We start from the raw sequence: 17,265 nt of genomic DNA, 5'->3' as shown, positions 1-17,265 counted from the left end.
GGAGAGAGCAAGGAAGGTCTGAGAGCAAGTTGTTTGGCACCCCCACGTAATGTCCTCTCACAAATGCCTGCTGGGAGGAGGCTCTGGAGTGACTTTGGATAAGCTGTCATGTGCAGACTCCTGGTGCTCTTGCCATAAGGAACAAGGGGGGTCATGTTGGGTTGGCCTTTCTTGGCTACAGCTCATTTCTTGGAAGCAGACCCTCTGTATGGAGCTTAGTTCAGGCCCCACAAGAAGAAGCCCTCATGGATGACTGCATGACTTCCATTCAGGACTGCCAGCTGGAGGTCAAAAAGGAAGGTTGAGGTTCCTGGCCCAGCTGCTATGGAGTCTTCTTGCCCCCCTTCTCCTGTGGGTCAGTGCAGTCTCCCCCGAACAGCTAACAGCCCAATCCTATCCCCCTCACCATTGATGAAGGAGCACATGCTGCATCCAATTGTTAGTGGGGAGAGGGGCAGGTTGACCAGAAGGTGAACCCTAGAAAATAAAAAAATATTTTTACTTGCCTCTGGGTACGCCTCCTGGGAGCCTTTCTGTGTGGTCAGACACACTGGCTGCATAGTCCAGGGAAAAAAGGGGGTGGGGTGGACTGAAGAATGGAAAATAGGATCCAGTGTGCACTTTGGCTGCTGAGACCCACCATCTCCAGCCTGCTTCTGGCTTCAGAACAAGGCTCCCCTCCCCCAAAACACTTTCTGCAAGTTTCAACAGTGCCAGGCCCTCCCAGAGATTCTGGCCTGCTTACCGCACTTCCGGCCAGCGATGGGGTCCTGGTTTTGGGCCTGCCACAAAGGGCCTTGCACTGCCAGAGAGCATTGGCATCTCTCTGAGAGTTCCAGCAGCTCAAGGCCCAGGTAGGGCGAGTCATAAGTTACTATAGTTCTCTCCCCACAAGACGCAATGAACAGCAGCAAATGTTTGCAGCCTGACTTTCCAGTAAGTCTTGCTTGGCAAATGACAACAAGATCATTTCAGTTGGCATGATCCACTCTTCTGCCTTGATGTCTTGTCTATTGATAGATGTCTTGTCTATTGATTTTGTACCTGCCACGCTACAGGACAGGACAACACACAGGATCCCAGGCAGAAGGAAAGCCTCCCCCCTCTAAAGAAGGAGCACCAGTCAGGGCCACAGAAAGTCTCATTTGTTCTGAAAATGTGCTTCCAGTTAGCACAGGGGATGCCAAACTCTGGTCCGAAGGCCGGACCTGGTGCTCCTGCATAATCCTCACAGGCATGTCGCTGGGGTGGTGAAACCTTACCTTTCCGTGCCACAGCCTCCTTTCCTCATAGCTGATCTTTGCAGAGTCCTGCCAGTCAACTGCTCTCCCCCCTCCCAGAAATCAGAACAGAGAGCCTTCTGGGTCAATGTGCAGCAGAAGCGGCTGCCAGGTGCGGCTCTCTGCAAAGATCTGCCAGGACAAAAGAAAGCTGCGGCACAGAAAGGTAAGGCTTTGCCACAGCCCTGCCCAAGGTTATTATGCAGGTGTGCTGCGGGCCATACTTTGGAAGCCTCTGCCATAGCTTGAGATGAGGGGTAGCCACAACTTTAGATGACTTTAAAAAAGGATTGGACAAATTTACTGAGAGATCATTGTAAAGAGCAATTGTCACTGATGGCTAAACAGGACCTCCGTGTGTGGATGCAGCTTACTAGATCCACAGCAGACTATTCCCTTGCTCAGGGGCTTCTGGAAGCCCCAGTTGGCTCTTATGAAAAAGAGTGCTATCCTCCAGAGTCAACCAGCACTGCAATTCCCAGGAGAAAGGCTGACGGAAAGAAACAGTAGCAGAGCTGAGGAAGTGCAGGGGGTAGCAAGTGCACCAGGTTACAGGGTGGGTGGGGCAACAGCGTGGCTGAGGGTGCAACAACTTGCTGGCAGCAGCACCTGTGCAATTGGGCTGCTGCCAGGCACTCAGGAGGGGCAACAGTCAAGGTGGTGGGCTCAACTGTATGTTGCCCCTCCCTGCAGTCGGGATTGAAGGAATCCTCCAGCAGGGCTCAAGGACGCAGCAGGCGCCATGAAGCTGGCCCTCTTCCCCTTCCGCAGCTGACACTTCCCTGGGTCCCCCCACTTATTCAGGCACACAGCAAACCTTTCTTTCACCCCTCCTGCCAGCCCTCCCTCCCTCCATCATTTCCCCGCCTATTCTGCTCCACATGCTGCCCCCTGAAGCCCTCTGTGGCTTCCATGTGGTGAGCAGAGGAGGGAGGCTGCCTGCCTGCGTTGAGAGAGGGAGGAGAGCGGGGGCTGTCGGATGCTGGTCAGGACAGGGTGTGTGTGTGAGTGGAGCTCCTGCTAGGCAGGCAGGGGGAGTCCCCAGAGACCCTAGACTGAGGAGGGGGTTCTCCTTGTGCAGCAGGACCAGCAGCTCACTGCTTCCCCTCCTCTGCTCCCCACATGTCCTCTCTCTATTTGCTTCTCCTCCTGAGTTCTTGGCAGGGCTGCAGCAGCCCAACTGTCTCAGCCCGACTGGCAATTTAAGCCAGTCGGACTTGCTTCTAAGTAGACCAGCAGAGGATTGGGCTCCCCTCCAAGGCTGCAATCCCATTCACACTTTCCTGGAAGTAAGCCCCATTGACTATAATGGCCTTGCTTCTGAGTAGACATGCCTAGGATTGGGCTCTCAGGCTACAATCCTATCCACACTAACGTGGGAGAAAGCCCTGTTGACTATAATGGGCTTGCTTCTGCAGAGAATTGGGCTCCGAGGCTGCAGTCTTACCACACTTTCTGGGAGTAAGCCCCATTGACTAGACTGGACTTGCTACCAAGTAGACATGCAGAGGATTGGGCTCTGAGCTGCTGACTGGGATAGGTTACCAGCACGTGTGCAGGAACCTGAAGAGGGTAGCAAGCAAGGCACGGCAACCTGGGAGGCAAGTTGCAGCAGAAGCACTGAGCAGTACGTGGCTCGGCCTCATCATTTATTCACATAATTCCTCTTCCTCAAGGTAAGCTGCTGGCTCTTAGGATTGTCTCCAGCCCCCTCCTGCACCTCTCAAACTGTGTAAGGCTGCAATCCCAACTCCTACCTTACCTCACTTAACAGGGAGTAAGCCCCACTGAATACAAGGGGTCTTACGCCTTAGTAGATACGAGTAGATAAAAGTGCAACAAGTATTTTCAACAAGTGCTTGCTATTTTAAAATGTTAGCTAACATTTCTCACTCACTTTAACACATAAAAACACCCAATTTAATTAATTAAATTTGATGTCATTGCTGCGGAGGGGGACGAAGGAATTTTTTTTGCACCCGGCAGCAACTTGGTTAGCTACGCCAAAGACGGACTTGAATGACGCATCTAAGAGTATATGAAATAGAAAGAATGAACAGGACAAAGGCCGCCATGCTAGCCTGAGCTAAGGCACCCATCCTGGAAACACCTCCTCTTTTCACTCTCCTGTGATGGTTACACAATTCTATTCACAGGGATTTCTACACCTGCAGGGTCTCTCTTTTGCAAGTGCTTTGTGTGTGTTTCTCCCACTACCTCCTAGCCCTGCTTTTCCTTTTCAAAGTCTTGGGTTTGCACTATATCAACCATTTCTCAGCCTCAGCTATACTATCCCCGTTCAATATGTGCTCCTTAATGTCCCTTGAGTGCCACCCTGTTTCTGTGGGTGTATTCCCAGTGTATTCCCCATGCTCAGCAGATAAACAAGGCATGCTTCCATAGTTCCTGCCATTACACTGGCCCCCATCTTCCCTGCTGAGAATTCTCTCTGTTGATCCAATTCTCTTCTCCCTGCAGAAGGCAAAGGACTTTGACCAGGCTTCCTTCACTGCTCCTCCTCTGCCTCCTTGTTGCAGGATTTCTTCCTCCTCTTGCTCATTCAAGGGGATGTGTGAACTGTATGCATTCTACAAGCCAAGCCACACTGCGCATCGAGGTTATCCAAACCATTTATTCCACAGCTGCTAGTCACAGGATGAGGCATGGGGCTCTGTGTGGCCCTGAGAACTTATCCCAAGTCATGTGAATGCACAGGGACTGCCATCTGTCAGCCAATAAATACACACTGACAGTTACACAGCAGTGAGCTCATCAAAGTTCAGACTCCTGACCTTAGCTTGACACAGCGGCTTTGTGCCACCGCACACTGTCGCAAACGTGCTGTAAGGCACGTCTGCGAGTCCTACTTCTGGGCTACCGCCTGTGCTAACCCAGCACTGGCCAGTGCCAGGCAACGCCACGTAGTTCTAGGTAGTCTGAGAAGAGCAGGGTGCGGCGGCAGCTGTTCTCAGTACTGCTGCAGCTGTGTGCCCGCGGCAGCTCAGGATTGGGCTGTAACTCTCCTTAAATGATTGCAGCATAAGCCTACAAATTGTTACAAACATGGGAAAATACATGACTAACATCACAGTTTGAGAAAACATTGGACCTTCAGTCTATTGCCCATGAACCCATGTGGGACATGTTTTGGTGGCTCATTGGTGTTCAGTTCTCATTTAAACTTCTTCCTCACACAGGACACCCGTAGGATTTATCTCAGAATGAATTTTCTGATGTCTAACTAAAGCTGATCTCTGAGAGAATTTTTTCTCACAGTCAGGACACTGCTGTGCTTTCTTTCCTGTGTGGATCATCTGATGTGCCAACAAAGTTGATCTCTCTGGGAAACTTTCTCCACAGTCAGGACACCGATGTGGTTTCTTTTCTGCGTGGATCATCTGATGCCTTAAGAAATTTGATCTCCGATAGAATTCTTTTCCACACTCAGGACACTTGTGAGGTTTCTCTCCTGTGTGGGTCACCTGATGGGTTAACAAACTTGCTCTCTGAGCAAAGCTTTTACCACAGTCAGAACACTTGTGAGGTTTCTCCCCAGTATGAATGATCTGATGTCTTAATAAAGTTGATCTATGAGAGAATTTTTTTCCGCAGACAGGGGCATTTGTGGGGTTTCTTTCGTGTGTGGATCATCTCATGGTTTAACAAATTTGAGCTCCAAGAGAATGCTTTTCCACACTCAGGACACTGGTGAGGTTTCTTTCCGGTGTGGGTCACCTGATGGGTTAACAAACTTGATCTCTGAGAGAAGCTTTTACCACAGTCAGGACACTTGTGAAGTTTCTCTCCAGTATGAACATTCTGATGCCTAAGCAAATGAGACTTCCGAGAGAAACTTTCTCCACATTTGGGGCATTTGTGAGGTTTCTCCCCAGTATGAATGTTCTGATGTCTTAAGAAACTTGATCTCAAAGAGAATTTTTTTCCAACTCAGGACACTGGTGAGGTTTCTTTCTTGTGTGGATCACCTGATGGGTTAACAAATGAGCTCTCTGAGCGAAGCTTTTTCCACAATCAGGACACCTGTGAGGTTTCTCTCCAGTATGAATGTTCTGATGCCTTAAGAAACTTGATCTCCAAGAGAATTTTTTTCCACACTCAGGACGTTGGTGTGGTTTCTTTCCTTTCTGGACCCGCTGATGTCCTAACAAATTTGATCTCTGAGAGAAGCTCTTTCTTGGTTCCTGCAACTCCTTATCTGAGTCCTGGCCTGGGAATCTTGGACTTTGCACAGGATCTGGGACGAAGGTCTCTTCCTTTTTCACTGGATGGGGGGCCAGGTCAACTTTGAGGTTCAAAGAGAGAGAAACAGGCAAACATTTATTATCTTTTCAATAAGAAAAGCATTCATGGAGTCTTTCCTTTGTGTTTCACATTCTTTTTTCTACTTACGGTAAATCAATTAGATGTAAGTTTTTAAAAAATGATACAATGGACGAGTGGCATCATATATACGAGCTCGTACACTAGCATTGACCATGAATGTGAAATGCGGGTCCAATCCTATTCAACATTCCAATGCTGATACAGCCATGCCAAAGGGGAGGGGGCAGTCACAAAGGACTCCTGAAGGTTTGTTTCCGGATGTGGGGGCTGCGTGAGCCCTGGAAATTTGGATAGGTTTGGGCCCAAAGTCCATTCCTCCTGAAAAAAAAATTCCATTAGGAAGGAAGCTTCACACCAGAACTCCTTCACCCAAAGAACTCCAGGTGGGGCATCCCTTATCTGGAATTTCCAAGTATGGAACTTCTTTGAGTGTCAACAAAAAATTTACTGGAATGGATCAGAGCAGGTCCTTACCCAGGGAATCCACATTCTCAGCATCCTCCTGCAGAACTTTCCAGAATGTGGTCTGTTGGTTGGACTGCATTGGCACCTGCTCAACCATGTAGAAAGGCACATCCGTCTTCCTGGGGTTCATCGCCTGCAGGACATAGGAAAACATTCCACCACCCACTTCAGATTTTGTTGCACAAGGAATAGGGTTAATTCATAGATGTGACTTCATGCCCTTTTAACTCCATAATCCGGAAGACTTCAGGTAGACTCAGCTTTCAAAAACGGTATATGCAAACACTCAAAAGAATTGACCATGGCGTGCAGGGACAGCTGAGCTAGCTATGGTGAGTGGGCTTGTATGTACGTTGGAGCACATATGTGTGTTTTAAGTAACGTGGACATACTTGTAAAATGTGGACCAATGTGTGAGAATCTAGATGGCTTCTCAAGATTCATAAGTGAATGGGAGACAGGTTCAAAGCTTTATACCAAGGAGGCAAGCTGGAGAAGGGGGCTAAACACTTTCTTGCCCCCTCACACATCCATTCCCGCCAGGTGCTTATATCCCAGGTGGGCCCTGAAACCTGAAAGACACTTTTCTGGGAGAAAAATGGGACCAGGTTGTGAAGTCTGGGTAAAAATCTAGGCCGTGTTCACCTCCTGTTTGGAGCTTGCAGCCATCCTTTCACAGCTGGTGAGAATCTTGCTAATTTGGAGGTGGGAAGGTTATCTTGCTACTTAGTGGATAAGAGGACCAATTTAAGAAGGCCAGTACAACTAGGTGCAGAAAGATTTGCTAATTACACAAAGATTTCATTCAACTGAGATTCTCTGGCCAGTGGCGTCGCTACGGGAGTGTAGGGGGTGCAGTGACACGCAAAGGGGGTGACGCATACTGGGGGAATGACACGCTAAAATCGCGGTTTTAGGAGCAACCCCATCATGCCATATATCATTGAATGTGGAATTTCCAGCGGAATGCAGCTAAAAAATCCAGAGTGAAATAGCTCCTTTCCTTCAAAGGTTATGGTCAAAAAACCAGAAAGAAAAAATGCATGGAGCCGTATGGAAAGTGAAACTGAGCTGTATCATTCGTTTACTTGCAAATAGGTGTACTTGCCATAGTCCCTCAGAAAGGGTAGGCTGAGAGGAGTCCAATGACACCAGAATGGTCCTGATCCAATGAATGCAGCCCCCAAAAAGCACTCAAGGAGGTCCCTCCCTCCCATCTGCAAATGTATTGAGCTCTATGGAAAGTGAAACGAAGCCATGTGGCCATGTTTATTCGCGAGTAGATGAACTTGCCTTAGTCCGCTGGAAAGGGCAGGCTGAGAGGACTCCAACATCGTCAGAATGGTCCTGATCCAAAGAATGCAGCCCCCCCAAAACACCAGAGAAGGAGGTCCCTCCCTCCCAGCTGTAAATGTATTGAGACCGATGGAAAGCAAAACTAAGCCACATGGCCATGTTTACTTGCAAGTAGGCAGATGCGCCTCAGCTTGTGATCAGGCCAGGCAAAGGAGAATGTGAGGGCCCCAGAATGGTCCCAATTCGATGGAACTGGAGCGCAACAAATGCTCCAGAAGGTAGCCTCTCCCCCCCACCACTAAAAAGGACAAAAAAAAGAGGCTTGAACTGGTAAGGGGAAAGTTTTCTATTTTGCACTTGCAAAGCCAGGTGGGTCTTTTATCTTGATGTGCTTGAAATAGAAGAACTTTCAACTGGGCACTGGGAAGGGCTGAAATCTTACCGATTCTTTATGGGGGGTTGTTATTACAGGCAGACTACAGAGAAAATTTACTTGATAGGACAGGGCTGGCTCCCCCTTATTTAATTATTTCTTTTATTTCAATTTAATTATTTATAATTATTTATTTTAATTTGCTTGATGATGTCGCTTCTGGCCATGACATCACTTCCAATGGGTCCTGGACAGATTGTCTTTCTAAAACGTGGGTCCCGGTGCTAAAAGATTGAGAACTGCTGTAGTAAGTTGTTCGTAAGTTGACACAGGGGTATGCGTGTGTGTGAGACTCTACAAGTTTTCAAAATCACTAAAATTGAAAACTAAACTAAAATCAGAGTTTGGCAGTATAATACCATCATGTTATATATCAAGCAATGCGTAATTTCATGCAGAATGCAATGAAACAAACCATATTGAAATATCTGTATTTTATCAAAAGATACAGCCAAAAAACCAGTGTGGGTGGCCGTACAAACCTCTGTCCCTTCTGGAATTAGTCCACCTGGACTCACAGCTGCTGCTCGATTCTCAGGGGGCAGTTGTGGCCAGGGGGGGCCTTTGCTCAGTTTTGGCTGGTTCGCCAGGGGTGGCCACACTTGGATTGTGCAGACCTGGCCACAGTGACCCACGCCACAGTGAGACTGAGGTTAGATTATTTTTAATGCTCTCTATGTGGGGCTGCCCTTGAAGACGGTTAGAACACTGCAATTCGTGAAGAATGCAGCGGGCCGTGCAATTACTGGAGGTAGGCAGTTTGACTCTGTTGGACCACTTCTCCAGTGGCTGCACTGGCTGCACATTCATTTCCAGGCCCAAATCAAGGTGCTGGTTTTGACCTTTAAAGCCCTATACTGCATGGGGCCAAGGTATCTTAGAGACCGCCTACTCCCATACAATCTGGCCCGTCCCCTTAGGTCATTGGAGAGGGCCATTTTACAAGTGCTACTGCCCAGGGAGGTATGTGGGGCAGCGGCAAGAAATAGGGCCTTCTCAGTAGTGGCACCAACACTATGGAACTCCCTCCCCCTTGAACTGCTCCCTCTCTTGAAACATTCTGGAGAGGGATTTCTCTTTACACTGAGTTCCTGGCCTTTTAAACATCTTTTCCTTTTTTACACCTTTAACAGCAGGTTACAGGCTTGGGCCTTTTTCATAAACTGCTGCTGTCTGCTCCTTTTACACCTTTTTATCTGATTGCTGTTTTTCAGAATGTCTTGCTGTTAATGTGTTTTGTATCTTGTTTTTAATTCATGTTTTTAATTGTGTTTTAATTTTTGTTGTAAGCCACCTTGGGTTGCTTTGGGGAGAAAGATGGGGTACAAATAAAGTAAATAAATACATATATACATACATAAATAAATAAATTCTGTCATGGCTGCCTGGTCCAACAGACAACCCGGGGCCACCTAGCCTCCTCTTAAATGTTTGGATTAACCAGGGGAGAGACAGTAGTAATTAAAACTAGGAAACTAGCTTTCTTTTAAGGCTGTTGTGTGTTGTAAGTCTTGTCTCACAATTACTTAATGCCTTTTGATTATGTGTAATCAAACCTCTATTCTCAATAAATCAGTATGGATATCAGGAATATCTTTCACAGGGCTGTGTGTTGTCTCAAGTACTGAGGAATGGGAAATCAGCTAATCTGGCCAAGTGCTCAGATTACTACATACCATAGTCTTGAGATGTGGTTCCCTGAGGGTAGAGGGAGCCCAGGGTCTAGAAGACCTGGGAGAAGCCCCCAGGGCCTTGGCTATCCTGGAGCTGAGGGACTGATGTTCCTAGGGTGGTGGTAGCATTACCGGAAAGAGTTACTCGTTGACCCGGGAATGGTGTACTCACTTGTCGTGCCTGTGTACATGTGATCTAGCCAGTGGCTAGGCTTAAGAACCTTGTACTCTGTGTTTGGTTTATTTCAGCTAAGAATTCTGCTCTGTTATATCTGAGTTTCTTGTTCCCTCTGAGGTAGCATGGGATAATAAACCTCAATTAAGACCAGTGGACCAGGGAGGAGAAGGAGCCAACAGTGGATGAACAGACACGTCTCCAGGGGCTCCTGAGAGACAAAATCTGCAGGTCTGAAGAGGATCTGGAGATCTTTGTCAGGAGAGACAAGATCTTTGTACGGTGCAAGGTACCTGGGAGGTTGAAAGCCCAACCGGGGGTAGGGCTTTCTTCTCAGGAAAACCTAACCATCAGGGACAGCATTGGGGGAGGTGCAGTGATCTGCAGTCAAGCTGCTGGCTCTGTGCTAAGATATCATATGGAGGGAAAAAGCGTGAGGTGTAAAGTTGAAGCTGGAAATTTAAGATAAGTATATGTTAATATTGTCCCCGGTTCTGACTGACTGATTTGGCTAAAAGCCCTGGATACATTGGAGGTGTTAATGGGAGACTTTTTAAGGACGTTGAAAGTGCTCTCTCTCTCTTTGTAGTGGAATAAATCGGTGGTGGATTATAACTACAACTATAACTTGGTGTGTGGACTAAAATCCAGAATTGTTTTTGGACATAATTCTCATTAGACTTGAAAGAGTTTTGTTATACTAGAGACGGTGAGACTGTTTCTTTCGTTTGTGTCTCTCTCTCCATTAACCATGCTGGACTGTTATCTGCAAGAGCTATGTAAGGAATGTCTGGCTGGCAGAGCAGTACAGACGTGGTCAAAGTAAGGAGAATAATATGCTGTGGACATCTTGTGGATTAGAGAGAAATTGCAAGATGGAACCTGTTCCAGAAATTTGGATTCAAATGATGTTGACAAATATGGAAAGATTGCTTGCAATGAAACAACAGCAGCTGAGCAACAGATTCAAGCCAGTTTGGAGCCTCTCTCCCAACAGATATGTGTGTGCAAGGAACAGTTGTAAGATGTGAAGAAACAAGCAGAAGATAAACGGAAAGGATGATGGTGAGGGATGAAATCACCATCAGAAGAGCAGACATGGAAATCAGAAGAACGGACACGGAAAGAAATCAACAGGATGAAGAGGGGGCACTGATGGAGATCAAGATAGATAAGATGGACAGAGTAACATGGGTGCAAAAAATACAAAATTTGTTGAAACAAGGAGAAAATACATCCCAGTTAACTGGAAGAATGAACACGCCTTATACAAGAAAGTGTGGATCTGTTAGATTTTGTTATAGAGATAAATTATTAAAGATATTACAAGAGAAAAAATAGAAAGCAAGAAAGAAAAAGAAACCTGAGGGTTAAAGAAAATTGGAGGATTTACTTAGTTAATTAACAATGGCCCAAACTTACCGTATTTTTCACTCCATAAGATGCACCTGACCATAAGATGCACCTAGTTTTTAGAGGAGGAAAACAGGGAAAAAAAAATTCTGAACCAAATAGTGTAATAAAATATTTAATAAACTATAACAGAATAACATTTGAACCATGTAAAGTGAACAGCAGTCAACAGTGGCATTAAGAACCATCATCACTGTCATTAACAAATGGAGAGACTTAAAGGTTTGAGTACTCTAGTTTTCTGGAAACCCCAAGAACTCATCATCGCTAGAGTCAGAATTTATGAAGCTCATTTGCTCACAATCACTGACATCACTTTCTTCGCTGTCTTCATATAAGATACCATCATCACTTCCATCTAAGACATTGCTAATGCCACATTTTTTGAATGACTGTACAACGATCTCCTCCTTTACTGAGTCCCATGATGTTTTCACCCATTCACAAACTTGTGTGATGGTGGGCCTCTTCATTCGTCCAGTAGATGTCAGATCATGATTACCAGCAGCCATCCATTTGTTCCACTCTTCTCTCATTAAGACCTTAAATGGCTTGTTGATGGAAACATCAAGAGGTTGCAACTGGCTGGTAAGATCTCCGGGAATTACAGCTAGATGAGTCTTCACTTCTTTGAAGCACTTTTTTTGTTGGTTTGCTAATATGTGCTCTAAATTGGTCAAGCACTAATAAGGCAGGCTTTTTCAGAAGTCCTCCAGGACGTTTGGACCACACCTTTTCAACCCATATTCTCATTCCATTTTCATCCATCCATCCTTTCTCATGTACATGTACAACAACTCCTCGCGGAATCACTTCTTTTGGAAATGTTTTCCTTTTGAAAATCAACATGGGTGGCAATTTGGTGCCATCGGCACAGCAGGACAACACAGCTGTGTAATGGGTCTTCTCATGCCCTGAAGTTTTCACAGTGATGGTTTTGGCACCCTTCAGATCTACAGTCCTATTAGATGGCACATCAAAGGTTAGCGGGACTTCATCCATATTCCCAATCTGGCCAATTTCAAAGCCATTTTTCTTCCTAGCATCAATAACAAATTTATGAAAGAACAGAATCTTAGATTCATATTCTTTTGGAATTTTTTGCGCAATTCTAGTTTTGGTCCGCACAGCAAGACCACATCGCCTCATAAATCTGTAGCACCATGATGGTGATCCTGTAAAATCCTGAATGCCTCTCTCTATAGAAATGCGTTTCGCTTCAAATATGATCATTTTTGTCGAGACAGAGAAGCCATTATTCCAGTGACGTATGATCCATTCTTTCATGTGCACCTCCAACTGTGGCCACTTTGCAGCATGCCCACGGAAAGTGTGCTTACCGGTACTTTTATCTGCTTTTTGCAGCTGATCCTCCTGTTTCCTCCACTCTCTAATCATTTTTTCAGTTGGAGGAGGCCCAAAATGTCTCTCCGCTGCTCTGTTTCCATGCTCCTTAGCATATTTTACTACCTCTAGTTTAAAAGGAATTTTATATGCTAGCCTTTTCTGCTTTATCATCCTTGCACTGGTAGAATGAGGTACTGTAGTATTTTTCTGCAAGAAATGAAGGAACTGTCAGTATCATTTCTTCAATGTTTACCATTGAGCACTAACCATTTGCGTTGTCACTAAGCACTGAACATTTGCATTACCATTGAGCGCTGACCATTTGTGTTACCACTGAGCGCTGACCAGTGAGTGATAAAGTTTATTTTTTTAATGAATTGTGCCCCCTGCAGCCAGCATTCATAGTACCTCAGACAAGCCCAGCCGTTGAATGGAGAGCAATGCGCATGCACACTGCTGTCCCCGCTGTCCCCTAGGAAACACCACCTACTACAAACTCTTCTCCAATCAGCGCGGCGATCACACAGCCAGCAACAGCACTCACTCCTCGCTTGCAGCCTTCCCTCCTCCTCTGTACGATCTCCTCCTTCTTGGCCGGGACCCGCTTCTCCACGCTGCCACCATGGAATTGTAAGTTTCCTGCCTGGACCCGCTCTCCTTCCATGCAGTCCCTGCTTTCTGATCTGGCTGCAGGCTTCCCCACAGCATCATTAAGGTCCCCAACCTGCACTCTTTTTTGCAGTATTTGCTCCATAAGACGCACACACTTTTCCCCCCATTTTTGGGGGGGAAAAAGTGCACCTTATGGAGCGAAAAACACGGTATTTTGAAAAAATACATACAAAACTGATAAATATGAATTAGAATGTATTAAAAAAATAGCTGGAAATGTAGAAGTGTGGAAGAATTGCTTTATATTAAATTAGATTGGAGAATGGTAAAGATATATTATAAGAGATTGTTGGTTCCATTATAGTTTGGAAATTAGATTATTTTTATTTAATATTAATGAGTATTTGAACTAGTTGAGGATTGATAGAAAGTGAATATTTAGAAAATATAGGGAATTTGGGAAAATTTATTATATATGATATAAGAAACGCATAAATGAGTAGAAGAGTTAGAAGTAGATGGAAGAATTGTTTATATGTGGTTATTATTTTTAAAAACAATATATATATTGTTTTTATAAACATATAAAACAATATGTATATATAAACAATATAAAGACTACATATATATATATATACACATATACATATGTACATATAAATATACATATACATATATATTCTAATTTTATATATATGTGAATATTTAGAAAAGAGAATATTTAGAAAATATGGTATAGGGCAGCCATTTTCAACCTTTTGCAGCTCACGGCACACTGACAAGGCACTAAAATTGTCAAGGCACACCCCCAGTTTTTCACTTACATTAAATTACTACATTACAATTAATTTTTAATTAATATAATTAATGCAATTAAATCATGACATGACAAAGGGCACAATCCTAACCAGGTCTAATCAGAAGTAAGTCCTATTTTGTTCAATGGGGCTTACTCTCAGGAAAGTGTGGTTAGTACTGCAGCCAAAGACTCACGAGAAGTTTGGAGAGTATGTAGTCTGGAGTATATGTGATTCTGGAAAGGAGGAAAAATGTTGTTATGAAAGTGTAATGCCAGAATGTGCTGGCAAAGAGAGGTCAGACTGCGCACATAGTGGGTGAGGGGCAATGAAGAGATATGATTGAAAGAAGTGCAGGATTCAGCTGGAGTTGGGGGGAGAATGTGAGGAAAGCAATTCTGGACCTTTGAAAGATACGGAGGAGTGAAGGGAGGTACAGTAAGAGAGTTACTAACCCTGGTTATGAGATTTGGGGGGGGGGATGTGCCTGTGGGAGGGAGTGGGGTGGGGAGAAGTGCCAATTGCCTGCTCCTGTATTTAAGAAAAAAGAGTGAGATCAAGAGCACGATTTTAGGCATGTCTACTCAGAAGTAAGCCCCTGGGGTTTACTCCCCCAAGGGGCTTACTCCCAGGAAAGTGTGGATAGGATTGTGGCCCAATGCCCGTCCCCTAAAAGGCAAAAGACAAGGAGCTGCAGGCAACTTTGGGGAGTTGCAGGCAACTGTGGCACCAGGACCCTTTCAGCCAGCCAGTTCTTGGGCTGGTGGCCTCCGTAGACTCGCTCACTTCCGACCTGCTTGCCTGCTCCTGCCTCCCTCCTTCTCACTCCGAGCCTCTCTGCCTGGACTTAACACCCAATCCTAGGCATGTCTACTCAGAAGTAAGCCCCATAATAGTCAACTGGGCCTATTCCCAGGTAAATGAGGATCAGGAGGCAGCCTTCCTCTCGCTCAGCAGCAGGAGATGCAAAGCAGCCTCAGCTGCTCCTTTCTCGCAGGCTGCTGCGTGAGGGTCAAAGCAGCCGCTTCTCCTCCACGTGTGCGGCTGCTGCCTGTCTCCTCTGGCCCTGCGGCACACCTGAGGCTGCCTCGCGGCACACCAGTGTACCGTGGCACGGCGGTTGAAAACCGCTGGTATAGGACAGGGGTCGGCAACCTTAAACACGCAAAGAGCCATTTGGACAGGTGTTGCAATTTTATGTACTGGTTGCCATTTTACATACATTGGGCAGCATGGTAGATTTACCTGCTGGCTCAATCATGCTGGTGACCCAACTCTGCAGATGCAGCTTAGCACTTTGGATCAGGACTCCTTCCATGTGGTTATGTGTTTTAGGGGCAGCCCCATGGAATCCACTGATGGATAAGTGGGTCTCAGGCGATGGGAAGCCTGCAAGACGCCTCCTTCTCACCCCACAGTTCTCTTTCCCAAGTCTACCTCTCATTCTGCCTTCCAACCGTTGCTGACATCCTGCCCCTGCCTGCTGTAGCAATGTGTTCTCCAGTGGCCAGTCATGCACATTAGTTTTATTACAAATACAGCATCTTACAGAGCAGCTGTTCTCACACATTTCGCACGAGGACACACTTTTAAGAATGAGAATCTGTCAGGACCCACCAAAAGCGATGTCATGATCAGAAGTGACATCGTCAAGCAGGAAAAATTTTAACACTCCTAGGCTGCAATCCTAGCCACACTTACCCAGGAGTAAGTCCCATTTAGTATCAATGTTAAAAGAATACACACAGTAGCTTATTAAAAGTACAGGTCTTTAACATTTCCCCAGATGCAGTCACATAATAGGGGAGCATCAAGTCTAATAAAAACAAAATATTGAAATGAATGGGAACCCACCTAAAATTGACTCGTGACCCACCTAGTGGGTCCTCACCCACAGTCTGAGAAACACTGTATAGAGAATGCCAGTATCTTACTGAGAGTTCAGAAGGGGACTCTGTGCATCATATGGTGCCTTAAACGTCAACAGGCGCATACTAACACCTGTATATGTGTTCACCAGAAACAAAATCCAACAGACCTTTACAGATGCAACATACAGCACAGCAAAGAATGGTAACTCTGGGAGTGCTCTGACATCAAAAGGCACACTCCATATTCTGTGTCTGGTTAGCAAGCATGGAATAAAATACCAAGACCTCACCTGCCACATCCCTACCTTAGCCTCTCTTTGGTTCATCAGGAAATCCTCCAGCAGGACCACAGCCTGGGCACAGCTGTCTGGTCCTCCGGTCCAGACCCAGCTCTGGTTGTCTGCCAGCAGGCTGGCCAGAAACTGCTCCAGGACCAGCAGCTCCAGGATCTGCTCCTTTGTGTGCTTCTCGGGCTTCAGCCATTGGCAGCAAAGTTCTTGGACTTGGCTGTACATCCTTCGCGGGTCTTCCAGCTCCGGGCAGCAGAACCACCGGAAGTGCTGGCGCTGCTTCTCCCTTCTCAGGGCTTCACCTCTCAAGATGGCAGCCTTCACTTTCCCATAGTCCCCCTTGTCTCTGGCTGCAAGGAGGCTGAAGGCCTGCTGGGCTTCTCCACTCAGAGCAGGCAGGAGCTGAGCCACCCACTCTCCTCTGGGCCAATGACAGGCTGCAGCCACTTGCTCAAAGGAGGCCAGGAAGGCCTTGGCATCATCCCAGGGTGTGGCCTCTGACTGCTGGGGGCTCTCCTGTGCAGGGTGAGAAGCCTGCAGGGTCTGGAGGAACTGCTGCCATTGGGAGTCCCAGCACTGCTGCATCCCCCTGCCTGGCTCCTCTTGGCCCTGTTGTGGCTTCCTCAGAGATTCAGCCTGATCTCTGATTGAGACTTCTCCTGTTCCTTCCTCTGGACCGCCACTTGTTTGTCCATTCATGGCTTCCTTCCTGACTCCACTCCTGCAAAATGGAGACCCCTGGAGCCCAGCCCTTGATTTAGGCAAACACTTTGCTCTCAGACCCCAGATCTTCCTAGAAGGACTGAGGAGAGGATGATCCAGTCACTTCCTCCTGGCAGCTCTTATTTCATTCCCAAAAGGGATGGCTCAGGGTTGATGGGTTTCACCTGGTGACAAAAGAGATGCAAATGTCAGAGGCTGCCAGCAATTCAAGGCCTTTCCATGAAGGTATCCCTGAGCTGAAAGGGGGGTTTCCTCCTGAGCCAGAGACACAGACACAGTGGAAACACAAAGGGCAGAAAAGGTGCCTGTATTTGGGACAGACACCTCAAGGGGACCCTTAAGGGGGAGAGAACAAGTGATCCTTTCAGATCGGTGTTTGACCAGGTTGGGGAAGTACAGGCCTGTTGAATTTCTGCCTGCCAAGAAAGGGCACAAGAGTCATGCCAGAGAAGAAGGTGGCAACCTGGCTGGGGAAAGTGGATTCTCAGCCACACTTAAGCGACTCAAGTGGTCGAAAAGATGCTTCAGGGAGCACTCAAAACACAA

At 46.4% G+C, this 17,265-nt stretch overlaps 1 pseudogene; it reads right to left on the bottom strand.

Moving 5' to 3' along the window:
- Positions 1-4,275: 4,275 nt before the first annotated feature.
- On the bottom strand, positions 4,276-16,872 carry LOC136640395 (zinc finger protein 436-like; annotated as a pseudogene).
- Positions 16,873-17,265: the final 393 nt, after the last annotated feature.

This window comes from Tiliqua scincoides, chromosome 2 (genome assembly GCF_035046505.1).
Source record: "Tiliqua scincoides isolate rTilSci1 chromosome 2, rTilSci1.hap2, whole genome shotgun sequence".
Lineage (NCBI taxonomy): Eukaryota > Metazoa > Chordata > Lepidosauria > Squamata > Scincidae > Tiliqua > Tiliqua scincoides.
This window is presented reverse-complemented; position numbering and strand designations above follow the sequence as displayed.